General features: G+C 37.6%; 1 protein-coding gene across 1 annotated transcript in view; it reads left to right on the forward strand.

Annotated features, from left to right (window-relative positions):
- Positions 1-218: 218 nt before the first annotated feature.
- Positions 219-13217, forward strand: part of PAK2 (p21 (RAC1) activated kinase 2) — a 79510-nt gene continuing 66511 nt past the window's right edge. The window contains exon 1 of the mRNA XM_052649862.1: positions 219-352. The gene's annotated coding sequence lies outside the window, so the exon portion shown is untranslated. The remainder of the gene's footprint in view (positions 353-13217) is intronic.

A 13217-nucleotide genomic window follows, 5' to 3' on the forward strand; every position in this document is an offset into this window, starting at 1 on the left:
TCCGCCCAGTGGAGCTCGGGCTTCGGTCCCGCCCCTCTCCGCTCCCCGCCGTCGCCCTCCCCTAGGGTTGTGGCCACGCGCAGCGGCAGTGGTTGTTCCGCTTCCCCTCTGGCCTGGGCCGTCGCCATTGCCGAAGGCTCCCTGCCCTCCCCTCCCGGCGCCCGCGGGGCTCGGCTGCCGCCTGGCCTAGCGGTAGCAGCGGCTGCGCTCCAGCGCGGCCCCTCTTCCCGCCCCGCTTTCCCTTCCCTCCCCTCCCCGCCCCGCGTCGCGCGCTTGCTCGGGGCGGCTCCGGAGCCCGCTGGGAGCTCGGCCGGAGGCTCCTCGCTGGGGCGGGGACCTTTCCTCGCCTAGGGTAAGTGTGCAGACAGGCCGGGACGCGGGCCGTCGTTCTCATTCCTCCTCGCTTCTACGCGGCCTGGCCGGCGTGAGCGGCCCGGGGCAGCTGACCTGCCCCGCGCGGGCCCGGGAAGCCGCCACCTGCGTGCCTGGAGCCGCAACTCTTGGGGCGGTGGCTCATTGTCTGCGCCCTCGGGCTGTTTTCTTCTCCGGCTCTAGCCTGAAATGGGAAGCTTGCTGGGCTGGTGAGATCTAACTCTTCCTGGACCCGGCCCTGCCCTGAACCGTGTCGCGCCACCGTCTCTGCCTTCTGCTGATCTCCCTTCCCTCGCGTTTCAGCCGCCTTTTCTTCATTTACTTTACTGTTCGACGAAACGTTTCGGGTTTTAGTCCTTGATTTTTTTCGTCCCTTACAGAGTCCCAGCTCCTCCTTATCTCTCTGGTCATCCCAGTTTCTTTACCGAGGCACTTTGTCTAAAGCCGCTTCATTCTTTCCTAAACTGCAATCTGTGATCTCTTCCATATTCCGCATCAGTAGAAAACGAATAGTTTTCCGAGGGTTTGAGAGCCTCCGTTTAAAAACAGAACTTTCGGGTCTTCTCGTGATTCCTTTTGATCCTCCGCCAGGAGGTGAATATTTGCTTCTTTAGGTAACTTAGCTGAAGGTTGGCTTTCACCATGTTTAGCTTTGTTTAAAACAACACATACACACAAAACGTTGTCGAGTATTCCTCAGTGGGCTCAACCTTTTGACTCATTCTTTAAAGATAGAGTCATCCAAGAGCTGAAGAGTGGAAAGCAATTGCCGTTGTCGTCAGTTGTGGGGTTGTACTACCGGCCCTGTATCTTATCTTTAATGGGAATACTCTGGGCAGTGCGAACGTGATTTCTTTCCTCCTTGATAAATAATGCCAACTCCTATTGGTTTAGTTATCTCAGATTTATTTTACAAGTGATCTGTGTTTTTTTGTTTTCTTTTTCAACCTCTGTAAAAAGACAATCAAAATGGTTAGGCCTAAAATTAGACTCCCACGAGCTGTGTTTTGGATCAAGGTTGTTCACGTCACGTTTTTTCCCCTGCTCTGTTTGACTCTTCCGCTCTTGCAAGTAGGCAGGATATTGAAATGCAGAAGAATTTGCTCTGGGGGTTTTGTTGTACGGTTATTCAAAAGAATAACATTAAATAAAGTTAAGATTGGGATGAAGACAGTGAATGGTAATTTTTAAAGCAGGTTAGAACTTGTCAACTTTTCCAGGAGCTCTGTGGCTTTTGTAAATCACACTCATAATCCCTTCTATATATTTTGTATGTATCTGTGAAAAAATATATATCTAAGTGAAACGTTTGTTCATGTTCTCCTCTTAAGGGTATTGATTTAAGGCAACTCTTAAGTCCTTAGTTTTAAAATCTTTTCTTGTTTTAACTAGCCAGAAACAGAGACTTCCATTATGAAAAATGAACCTTAAAATGTTTCTGACCTGTAACACATGTAGGACTTAAACCCACTTTCAGGTTTTGGTGAAAGAGGTTGACCTAAATTCAGTGTGTTTTCTGGACTGTCATTTTGGTAGCGTCAGTTGTCCTTAATTCATTGAGAGGTCTTCTTGGCCTAAGGGGTTAAGGTCTAGAAATGTTGGAGTGTGCAAGTGGATGTGTTGATGTCAGCTTCTCTGCCAGTGCTTTCTATAAGCAGATACTTCTACTGAGGAAGAGTTCTGCGTCTTCTGCTTCTCTTAGGGCCCTGATTCCAGTTTACAATTACTCAGAATTATTCTTCTGGACTTTTGACATTAAATGCTAACCTTGCAAACCCAAATTCATAAAGTCTGTAATTGTAGTCTGTCTACTGAACAAATGAATAGGGGTTCCTATGATTCTCTAGTCTTTTTGATGGGCAGATTTCCAAGCAGACATGGTTAGCAGTGGTGTATGTATCTTTTCAATTATAATTTTTTTTTTAAGAGAAAACTTGGAACTTGTTCAGGTAGCTGGATAAACATTCAGTTATTCTTATTTTTTTTTTAATTTTTTTTTTTGGCTGTGCTGGGTCTTCATTGCTGCAGTTGGGCTTTCTCTAGTTCAGTGAATGGGGGCTACTCTCTAGTTGAGGTATGCAGACTTCTTATTGGGATGGCTTCTCTGTTGAGCATGGGGGGCTTCAGTAATTGTGGCTCGCCTGCTTAGTTACCCTGAGGCATGTGGAATCTTTCTGGACCAGGGATGGAACCTGTGTCCCCTGCCTTGGCAGGTGGATTCTTTACCCTTCGACCAGCAGGGAATTCTCTATTCTTTTTTAAAAGAGAGAGATCTTGTTGGAATAGCTTGGGATAAAATAGGTAGAAATTGTTAAATTCTTCCTATGTTTAATCTGTCTATATTGATTATTCTAGTATTTGAATATAACATTTCTTTTGGCTTTCTGAATTTTCTACTTTTGATTAAAATGTGAAACTGCACCTTGTTTTCAAGTCTTTAAGGCTTTGGCATTCTGATCAATTTGTTTTTAAACGCTCTTGCAGTTAGTTACAGGGCTAATTCCAGACTAATCGAGGGTGTTAAGTTACTCGCAAATCTGAGTTGTCCTTTGTATCCTTCTTGTACCTCTTGTACCTTGGTAGAAGCAGAAAGATGCAAAAAAAAGAAAATAGAATAAAGAAAAAAAATAGCCCCTGTTGCCTTAAAAAATACTATTTTCTTCTGTGATAAGAATTGAGTGTCACCACTTCTTCATTTTAGGATCACTAACCTGAGTAAGAATAGTTAGTCCAAATATGCAGGCCACATTTCATGTCATTCCAGGTATCAAAAGTGGTTAGGAGCTGGAGACCTGGGTTTGAATCCTAGCTCTTGGGCTTGACTCTGGACAAGATACATATTCTTTTCAGAGTTGATTTTTTCAGTCTAAAAGATGAGGATTAATAATAATAACAGTATAATACAAATTTCATAAGGCTATTTGGAGCAAATGAGAAATACAGGGAAAATTACTTAGCAAATGCTGTGCTTACATGATTAATAAATGTTAATTGATATTTTGTTCTAAAATGTGTTTTATATTTAGTTGCTTCTGCAACAAATGTTATACTTAGAAACTTAGATTTAAGACTGCTTTCTAAAGTGGTTGGAATCTCAGGATCATGTTTTTGAGATCATAACTGTTAAAAAAATCACTTTTCAGGGAAAAAAAAAGTTTCATCAATGAAATCAAATATAAGTTTTTTTAATACATATTTCTCAGATTTTAAAATAGTCATATTTCTCATAGAAAATTTAGAAAGTAAACTATTAAGAAACAGGACAAAAATTACTATACAAAAATCACTTTAGCCCTCAGAGATAACCATAATTATAACATTAGAATAGTGAGTTTTTTCCCCTTTATTTTAAAATTAAATTTCAAAGGTAGTCACTTCATGCTTATCACAAAAGATTCAAGCAAGTCAGTTATTTAGAGTAAAAAGTGAAAATTACTTTCCTTACTTTCTAGTCGCATTTCTTACAGGTACCCACTGTTAGCAATTTTGTTTTCTTTATGCAATTAAAAATAAACACAGTGTGTGTGTAATCTTACCTTAATTTTATTTTTAATAAAAAAATCTAATTGTTATAAATTCTTTTCCATCTCAGTACTTGTTATACCTCGTGTTTTTAATAGTCATGCAATATTCTATTCTTTTCTTGTACTTTACTTAATTCTTTATGATTATTTTTGGGCAACTAAAAGTGAGCTTTAGTGAACTTATATCTTTGTGCACATGCATATGTATAGAAGTATTTCCATAGAAAGAATTCTTAAGTGTGCATTTTAAGTTTTAATAGATGCCAAACTGCCTTCCTAAAAGGTTATACTAATCTATACTTCTTTATTGAATTGCAGAAGCTCTTTACATATAGTAGATATTAATGCTTTAAGAGTATATTTTCCATTTTACCTTTATCAAAAAACAATCTTCTATATTTTCTTTTGGTACTTTAATAATTGTATTTGAATCTTAATACTTCAGATTATTTTTTTGGTGCAAAGTGGGGTAAGAGTTTGGCTACTGAAATAAAATATAGGTATGAAAATATTTCAGGACTTTGAGGTTGGTGTAAAAATTTGTCACATGGTAAGGATTCAGAGAGGAATATTTTAATAGTTTTATTGTAAGCATCACATCTGAAAAGGAGGGGGAAATGCCCTCTTTTGGCTCCTAGTTCTTGGCATCTACCTAATTCATCCTCAGCCTTCAAATTTTCGCTTTTGAGTATAGCTTTCTTTGGGAGTCTTCCCTGATTTCCAGTATGATTTAGATATTCTTATTGCTTTTATATGTTTTCTTAACACATTGATCCATAATCTTTCTTTGGAGTATGCTGAAAGGATGAGTTATTCATTTGGAAATGAGAGTTATATCTCAATTTTTGTCAATTGAAACTAATCAAAAAGGAGATGCAAAGAACTCATTTTGGTTAAAATTGAAACACATATATACATACAGGCTTCCCATGTGGCGCTAATGGTAAAGAACCTGCCTCCAGTGCAGGTTAGAGGTAACAGACTCTGGTGGATCCCTGGGTTGGGAAGATCCCCTGGAGGAGGGCACAACAACCCACTCCCGCATTCTTCCCTGGAGAATCCCATGGACAGAGGAGCCTGGCGGGTTGCCGTCCATATTGGGTCATGCAGAAACCCACTCCAGTATTCTTGCCTGGAGAATCCCATGGATAGAGGAGCCTGGCGGGCTGCAGTCCACATGGGGTCGCACAGAAACCCACTCCGGTATTCTTGCCTGGAGAATCCCATGGACCGAGGAGCCTGGCAGGCTGCAGTCCATATAGGGTTGTACATAGTCGGAGACGACTGAAGCGACTTAGTGCAGTACCTATATGCATAAGCGTTCAGGGCTCTTTTAACCTACATTACTGAGTTCTTCCTAACATGTTTCTGATCACACTATTATCTTGTAGATAATATTTTTTCATGTAAATATTTAGTAAGTTCTGGGAAAATGGTTTTATTTTAATCCCTATTTCGTAGGTGCATTTTAAGGTATAATCTCAGCTTTCAAAAAATTAATTCCTAGTCTCAGATTCCCTGGCAATCCAGTGGTCAAGACTCTGTGTTTCCTTTGTGTTTCCCCTGGTTGGGGAACTGAGATCTCACAAGCCGCATGGTGTGCCCCAAAATTAATTCCTATGCTTTTTAATTTTGAGATTTGGTTTATAAAGCAAAAATGTTACATAATAACCACATGAACAACAAGAGTTGGAGTAAAACTTTTAGACACAATTTCAGTTTCTCTAAAGATCAGGTTATTAAAGAATAAAAAGTTACACTGGCAAATATAATAGTAAAAATATAGCCAGGTGTTTGATAGATTATCTGTTGTAAATTCTTTCTGAACTTTTTCACCTTCCCTATTAAATATTTGAAAAGAATAAAGTTTTTTTTTAAAAAAAGCAAATATTGCCTATGAATGACTGCTGTTAATACAGTATTTTGATATTTCTTTATATTTTGTAATTGTACATAATTTACTTTTCTGAAATTTTGGAATCATATTTTGTGGAATTTGCTATCTTGATTTTTTTTTTAACTTAACATTAAATCTTGACAGTTTCCTTCTGTTCTCCTTAAAAATTATTTTTTTTAATGATTTTTTTTTAATGTTTGCCTAATGTTCTATTGTACAGCTATGCCTTAGTTTCACTATTTTCCTATTGGCCAATGTGTAGTTTATTCCAGTGTTTTATACAAATAATTCTATAGTGAATATCTTTTTATTTTTCCCTGATTATTTAGAGTATTTTCTTAGAAATGGAATTACTGAATAAAAGCATATAAACATTTAAAACTATTAAGTTACGCTTCAGAAATGTTTGATGTGTGTTATCACTAGCTTTGTGAATCTCATTTTGTTGCTGTTGTCCTTGAAACAACCATCATTCTTAATGAAATTATTAAATATGCTTAAATTTGTGTATTGCTAGGCAAATAAATTAGTTTGATATGCATTTCTTATTTAAATTACAGTTTTGTTTTTGTGGATTTGGTTTAGTTTATTATTTCTGATAAATATACAGAAGTAACTAGATTTTCTTTTTTCAGTAAGTTCTCTTTAAAAAATTTTTTTACACTATTTTAAAAGTTCGTTTCCATTCACAGTTCTTATAAAACATTCGCTACATTCTGTGTGTTGCATGAAACATCCTTGAGCCTATCTTACACCCAGTAGTTTGTACCTGTAGAAATAACTAGATTTTTGTGTTCACGATTGTTTTTATTATCTTTCTGGATTTCAGTAAAATTTTATTTACTTTTGTTTTCCAGGTTCCTTGTCTTACCTAAAAATAATAATAATTTTTGCTTTATTTCCTCTTGCCTGGAGAGTCCCAGGGATGGGGGAGCCTGGTGGGCTGCCGTCTCTGGGGTCACACAGAGTCGGACACGACTGAAGTGACTTAGCAGCAGTAGTAGCAGTTGCTTTATTTCCAATAGTTACAGTATTTATTTTTATTTTAGCTCTTTATTACATTGATTAGAATCTCCAAGATTGTCTTGGAATGTCTCTGGTATTTTTACAATTAAGGATGACTACAGCTATTGGTTTTAGATTAAAATTCCTTGTTATTTATTTTCTTCTTTATAAAAAAGAATTGTCTTCTGAATTTTATCAAATGTTTTTATAACACTTACTTAGGTGATGGTAAGGTTTTTCTTTTACTACTTACAAAAGTATGTAAATAAATTGGCTAATAACATTCCCAAGATACTCAAAGACCTATATAATGAGGAACCAAACTTGTTAGTCAAGTGTACAGAATTTATTGAAAGAGTAGAAGAGAATCTTATAGGAATTTTTAATTTAATAAGAATACACAGTCCATATGGTAACTTCTGTAGTCTATGGAGAAATCCTTACTTACTCTCATGCATCAGCTTTGATAAATTTGCATCTAATATTTTTTAAGATATTCAAATTTATTATATGGGTATATGTAAATTTTTATAATTAAAATTTGTGGTGTTCATTTCCATCAGTTATTAGTGATTTTGTTATTTTTCTTAATTTGGTTTACCAAATGTTTTCTTAGTAATTTTTTAATAAGAAACTTTTGAGATTCATTCTGTTAATTTTCTGTGTTCTGATTTTCTAACTTCTACTTTTTATTTTGTTCCTGCCTTTTTTTGTTGTTATACTTTTTCTAACTTAGTAAATTCTTAGTTCTTTCTCTTTTTTATTTAATGAGAACATTTAATGCTCTTAATTTGCCTCTGAGTACAACTTTTGCATTCTGAAATGCCTCTGAATGATTTTCTTGTATTCATTGCTTTCCAAATAGCTGGTAATTCTAATTTGATTACTTCTTTGACTCGGGAGGTACTTGGTACAGTTCTGTTCACTCTTGCATTCTTTCATTGTCAGTGACTATGGTTTTTTAAAATATTTTTGAGTTGATTGACTTAAAGCATAATCCAATTTTTTAAATGATCTTTGAAAACTGTCAATCTTTATTCAAATTGTCTTACTCCTTATTAATAAGTTTTTATTAACTGTAAGACCTAGCCTTTATTAAGTTTTTAATCTTAAACTGTCAAAGACTGAGAGGTAGCATTGTTTCTGAACAGCTTATGCTTACTTATATTGAGGCCTTTATGTTTGTTTCTTCTGCCTGAATATTGTCTTCCTTTCATAAGTCACTGCTTTAAAGAAGCCTTACCTGATCAGCCATCTAATACAGCCTCCTCTGCCCCTGCTCAGTATCTAACCTTTTGTCCCTTTGTGTTTTTCTTTATAGCACTTCCACCCGAATTGATTTTTTCATTTACTTGTTTATTTCTTTGCTATTATTCTGTTCAGAACTTAGAACAAGTATGTATGCAGTAAGAATGTGTTTGTTGAGTAGAGGGTGCCCAGTTTTTTAATTATTTTATTTCATTTTATACCATTTTAGAGTCACAAAAAAATTGAGCAGAAAAGTACAGAGAGCTCTCATACACCCTGATCTACTCTCTCCCTTAGCTTCCCCAGCCATCATTATGCATTATGTGGTATGTTTGTTACGACTGATGAACCACTGTACATCACTGTCAATCAAAGCTCATAATTTATATTAGGATTCACTTTTGATGATTAATATAATGAGTATTGGGTATTGACAAATGGTGGATAAATGCCACATATCCATCATTATAGTATCATACAGAATAGTTTCTCAGCTCCTAAAATTCCCTGTGCTCCTCTTATTTGTCCCTCCTTTTTCACTAATCCTTGACAACTACTGATGCTTTAAATGTCTCCATGGCCTTTCCTTTTCCAAAATGTCATATAGTTGGGTTATACAATATGTAACTTTTTCAGCTTCTTTCACTTAACAATATGCATTTGAGTTTCATTCATTATTTTTTTATGGCTTAATAGCTCATTGCTCTTTTGTGCGGAATAATACTCCATTGTTGGAATATACCACAGTTTGTCTATCCGCTTACCTACTGAAGGACATCTTGGTTGCTTCCACCTTTGGCAGTTATGAGTAAAGCTGCTATATAAACATCCATGTTTGGGTTTTGCATGGGTATAAGTTTTCAGCTGATTAGAGTAAATAGCAAGGAAAACGATCGCTGTATTGTACGGTAAGAATGTATTTAGTTTCGTGAGAATCTGCTAAAACTGTCTTTTAAAGTGACTGAACCATTTTGCTTTCCCAGCAGCAATGAATGAGAGTTCCTGCTGTTCAAATCCTCATCAGCATTTAATGTTATTCGTGTTTTGGATTTTAACCATTTAAATAGATGTGTAGTGCTATCTTACTGTTGCAGTTTGCAATTCCCTAATGAAGTATGAGGCTGAGCGTCTTAATTTCAGATGCTTCTTTTGCAGATATTTTCCCCTACTCTGTGGCTTGGCTTGTTATCGCAACCCTGATGATTTTTATCATGTTTTTGGTATAATATTATTGATGCATGTTTAAGTTCTGTACTGCTAAAGGTCTGCATCCCACCTGATCAATAAAAATTTGTCATATTTAATCTGAGTCTTATTTTACTTAAATTCGTATCAGTCCTGTTCTTTGTTCAGTAAGTTATTAGCCAGCTTTTTCTTTCCATGCCACTTTTAGTTGTAGCTCTTTTAAATTATAACTACTGAACTACTAAAATAGTTTTGTTTTAATCTAAAATGAATACTGAAAACATATATGTGTATTGTCATAATTTTGTTGAGTGTGTTTCTGTTATTTTTTAATGCTTTCTATTTTTTAATGGCTCATTGCTACTGCTTCTACATTTTTGTGAAATATACATAATGTATAGTTATCTTCTTAACCAATTTTAGGTGAAGTTAACTATTAAACAACATGAGTTTGAATTGCCCGGGTCCACTTATGCCTGTTTTTTTTTTTCCTCGATAGTAGATACTATAGTACAGCACTATTCAAGGTTGGTTGAATCCTAGGATGCAGAACCACAGATACAGAGGAACTTTGGAGAAACCATATTATGGAGAGCTGGACTGTGGGTTATACTCTGATTTTTTACTGTGTGGAGGGTTGTGCCTCTTACCCCAGGCTGTTCAGAGTCAACCATATGCAGTTCTTTGGCATTAAGTATGCTTACATTGTACAACCATCATTACCATCCATCTCCAGAATTTTTTATCTTTGCTAAGTGAATCTTTGCATTCATTAAATGCTGACCCCTCTGTTCCTCTCTATCCCTCGTGACTGTGTCTAATCTACTTTCTCTTACGATTTTGCTATTTCCAGGTGATTCATATAAGTAGAATCATACAGTATTTGTCCTTTTGTGTCTGCTTATTTCACAGAGCATATTTTCAAGGTTCATCCTTATAGTGTTTATGGGGCTTCCCTGGTAGCTCAGCTGGTAAAGAATCTGCCTGCAATTCAGGAGACCGTGGTTCACTTCCTGAGTTGGGAGATCCCCTGGAGAAGGAATAGGCTAACCACTCCAGTATTCTTCGGCTTCCCTGGTGGCTCAGATGGTAAAGAATCCACCCAGGTGACCTGGGTTTGATCCCTGGCTTGGGAAGATTCCCTGGAGGAGGGCATGGCAGCCCACTCCAGTATTCTTGCCTGGAGAATCGCCATGGACAGAGGAGCCTGGCGGGCTACAGTCCATGGGGTCGCAAAGAGCTGGACAGGACTGAACGACTAAGCACAGCACGTACCTGAAGCTTCATGCTTTATTTTTTCATTTCCAGAAATATTTTTGGTTACTTTTAGTTCTGCTTTCTTCCTTGGAAACACTTGCAGTCATTAGGTTAGCTCATTTCTGTCTTTCGTGTGAGCTTCTCAAATGTTTGTCTTTATCACTCATTTGATTTTCCTTTATCACCTCCAGTGTCGGCTTTACTTCTGCTATTAAAATATAGTTTCTTTGCATCTTTTAAAAATTTACTTCATTCCTTTTTTTGCTTAAATTACTCTCATTTCATCTTGGTTTTTTTCTCTTTATATATGCCTGTTTCATGGAGTTTGCCAAACAGTGTTTAGAACTTAATTCTGTGTCCTGAATTAATTCACCTTCTAAGTTAGATTCTACTTTTATGAAAAGTAATTTTCTCTATTTCTTGTGCTGCATTATTGTTGGGATCAGTGTTGGATTTTTTTTTTTCTGCTTATTCATCCTTTTTCTTTTTTAAATATTTATTTTTATTTACTTATTTATTATGTTTCCCAGGTAGCTCAGTGGTAAAGAATCCACCTGCCAACGTAGGAGTTGCAGGTTTGATCCCTCGATCAGGAAGATCCCATTAAGAAGGAAATGGCAACCCATTCTAGTATTCTTGCCTGGGAAATTGCATGGACAGAGGAGTCTGGCCGGCTCCAGTCCATGGGGTCACAAGAAGAGTTGGACACAACTGAGCAACTAAACAATAAACAGCTTATTTATTTGGCTCTGCCGGGTCTTAGTTTCTGCATCTGGAATCTAGTTCCCAGACCAGGGGATCAAACCCCCGTGCCTGGAAGCAATGTGGAGCCTTAGCCACTGGACCACCAGGGAAGGCCCCTGCTTATTCCTCCTTGAATGCTGTTACCTGATACTCATTTATTGGAAGCGTTTGATTGTCCTTGCCTCTACAGTTGGCTAGGGTTCTGGTTGAAACCTCTTCTTAGGTGTGTTGCTGAAGGATAAATACACACAGCTCCTAGCCTGAGTCCCAGTGATTAATTGGCATTCATCTAATAGGGTAGTTCCGGACTAGGATGGTAGGGTCTTACCCTACCTTGATTTCTAGCCTGTGCTTCTTTTAAGGCTCTTACTGATTCTAATCTTGTACCCACAACACAACACTTGGCTTGTATAAATACACCTCTCAGGAAACCATGTGGGAATACAGGTTTTTTATGCCATTTTACAGCTCCACCTGAACTTTATATCCATAGAGACACATATGGCAGTCTCCTAAATGTATGTAGAAAGATTAGAAGAGATGATAAGGAACTCTAGCTGCCACAGAATTCACCTCTGTTTAGCGAGAAATGAGTTAACAAGGGAGACTGACTAGCTTATTTCTTTGAGGCAAACTTTGGGTCTCCAAATTAAAGGATGGCTAGCAGAGAGGAATTAAAAGACGCCTACTCCTTGGAAGGAAAGTTATGACCAACTTAGATAGCATATTGAAAAGCAGAGATATTACTTTGCCAACAAAGGTCCGTCTAGTCAAGGCTGTGGTTTTTCCAGTGGTCGTATGGGTGTGAGAGTTGGACTGTGAAGAAAGCTGAGCGCAGAAGAATTGATGCTTTTGAACTGTGGTGTTAAGAGAAGACTCTTGAGAGTCCCTTGGACTGCAAGGAGATCCAACCAGTCCATCCGAAAGGATCCACCCAGTCCTGGGTGTTCATTGGAAGGACTGATGCTGAAGCTGAAACTCCAATACTTTGGCCACCTCATGCGAAGAGTTGACTCATTGGAAAAGACTCTGATGCTGGGAGGGACTGCGGACAGGAGGAGAAGGGGATGACAGAGGATGAGATGGCTGGATGGCATCACCGCGTTGATGCACATAAGTTTGGGTGAATTGCAGGAGTTGGTGATGGACAGGGAGGCCTGGCGTGCTGCGATTCGTGGGGTTGCAAAGAGTCAGACACAACTGAACAACTGAACTGAGCAGAGAGGAGCAAGCTATCTTTATATCTTAACTTTCTCTTATAAAACATGTATCATGGGTGGGTCATGGATCTTAGTTAAGATTGTGTGACCTTAAAGCTAATGGAAAGCCTTATAAGACTTTAAATAAAATTGTTTTCGTGGAAATTTAGGATAGGTTACTACTATCTGATTTGATACTGCTTTTTACTATATGAAGCTGGTTTCAGTTTTTGTTTAACTTAGACAGCCATGTAAGGAATCAAATAATCAGCCTGCAGTTGACCTTTATTTTTCAGTATAAAGTCTTTGATAAGTTTTTGGTCTGATTATAGGAAAATAGCATCTTGTTCCAATTTGCGTCTTTTTGATATCTAGTTGAACACTGTTCATACACATCCAGTTGTCCTGCTTATGATTTTTTGACTTTAGTATGGTGTAAAAGTGGTATGCATTCAGTAGAAACCATACTTTGAATTTTGATCTTTGCCTGGGCTAGCGATACAGGTTCAGTACTCTGGGGGTGCTGGGCAGAGGCAGTGAGTGAGCTGCAGCTCCCAGTCAGCCACGCAGTCACAAGGGTATAACCATACACTTCACAACTATTCTGTACCCTTAAAACCATTCTCTTTTTCACTTTTAAGAAAAATATTCAGTGAACTACAGAAAATACTCAACAGTGTTATAAAGTAGGCTTTATGTTAGATGAATTTTCCCAGCTGTCAACTGATGTGTTTTGAGCATGTTTAAGGTAGGCTTAGGCTATGATGTTCTTTGATAGATTTAGGG

Source organism: Budorcas taxicolor, chromosome 1 (assembly GCF_023091745.1).
Source record: "Budorcas taxicolor isolate Tak-1 chromosome 1, Takin1.1, whole genome shotgun sequence".
Taxonomy (NCBI): domain Eukaryota; kingdom Metazoa; phylum Chordata; class Mammalia; order Artiodactyla; family Bovidae; genus Budorcas; species Budorcas taxicolor.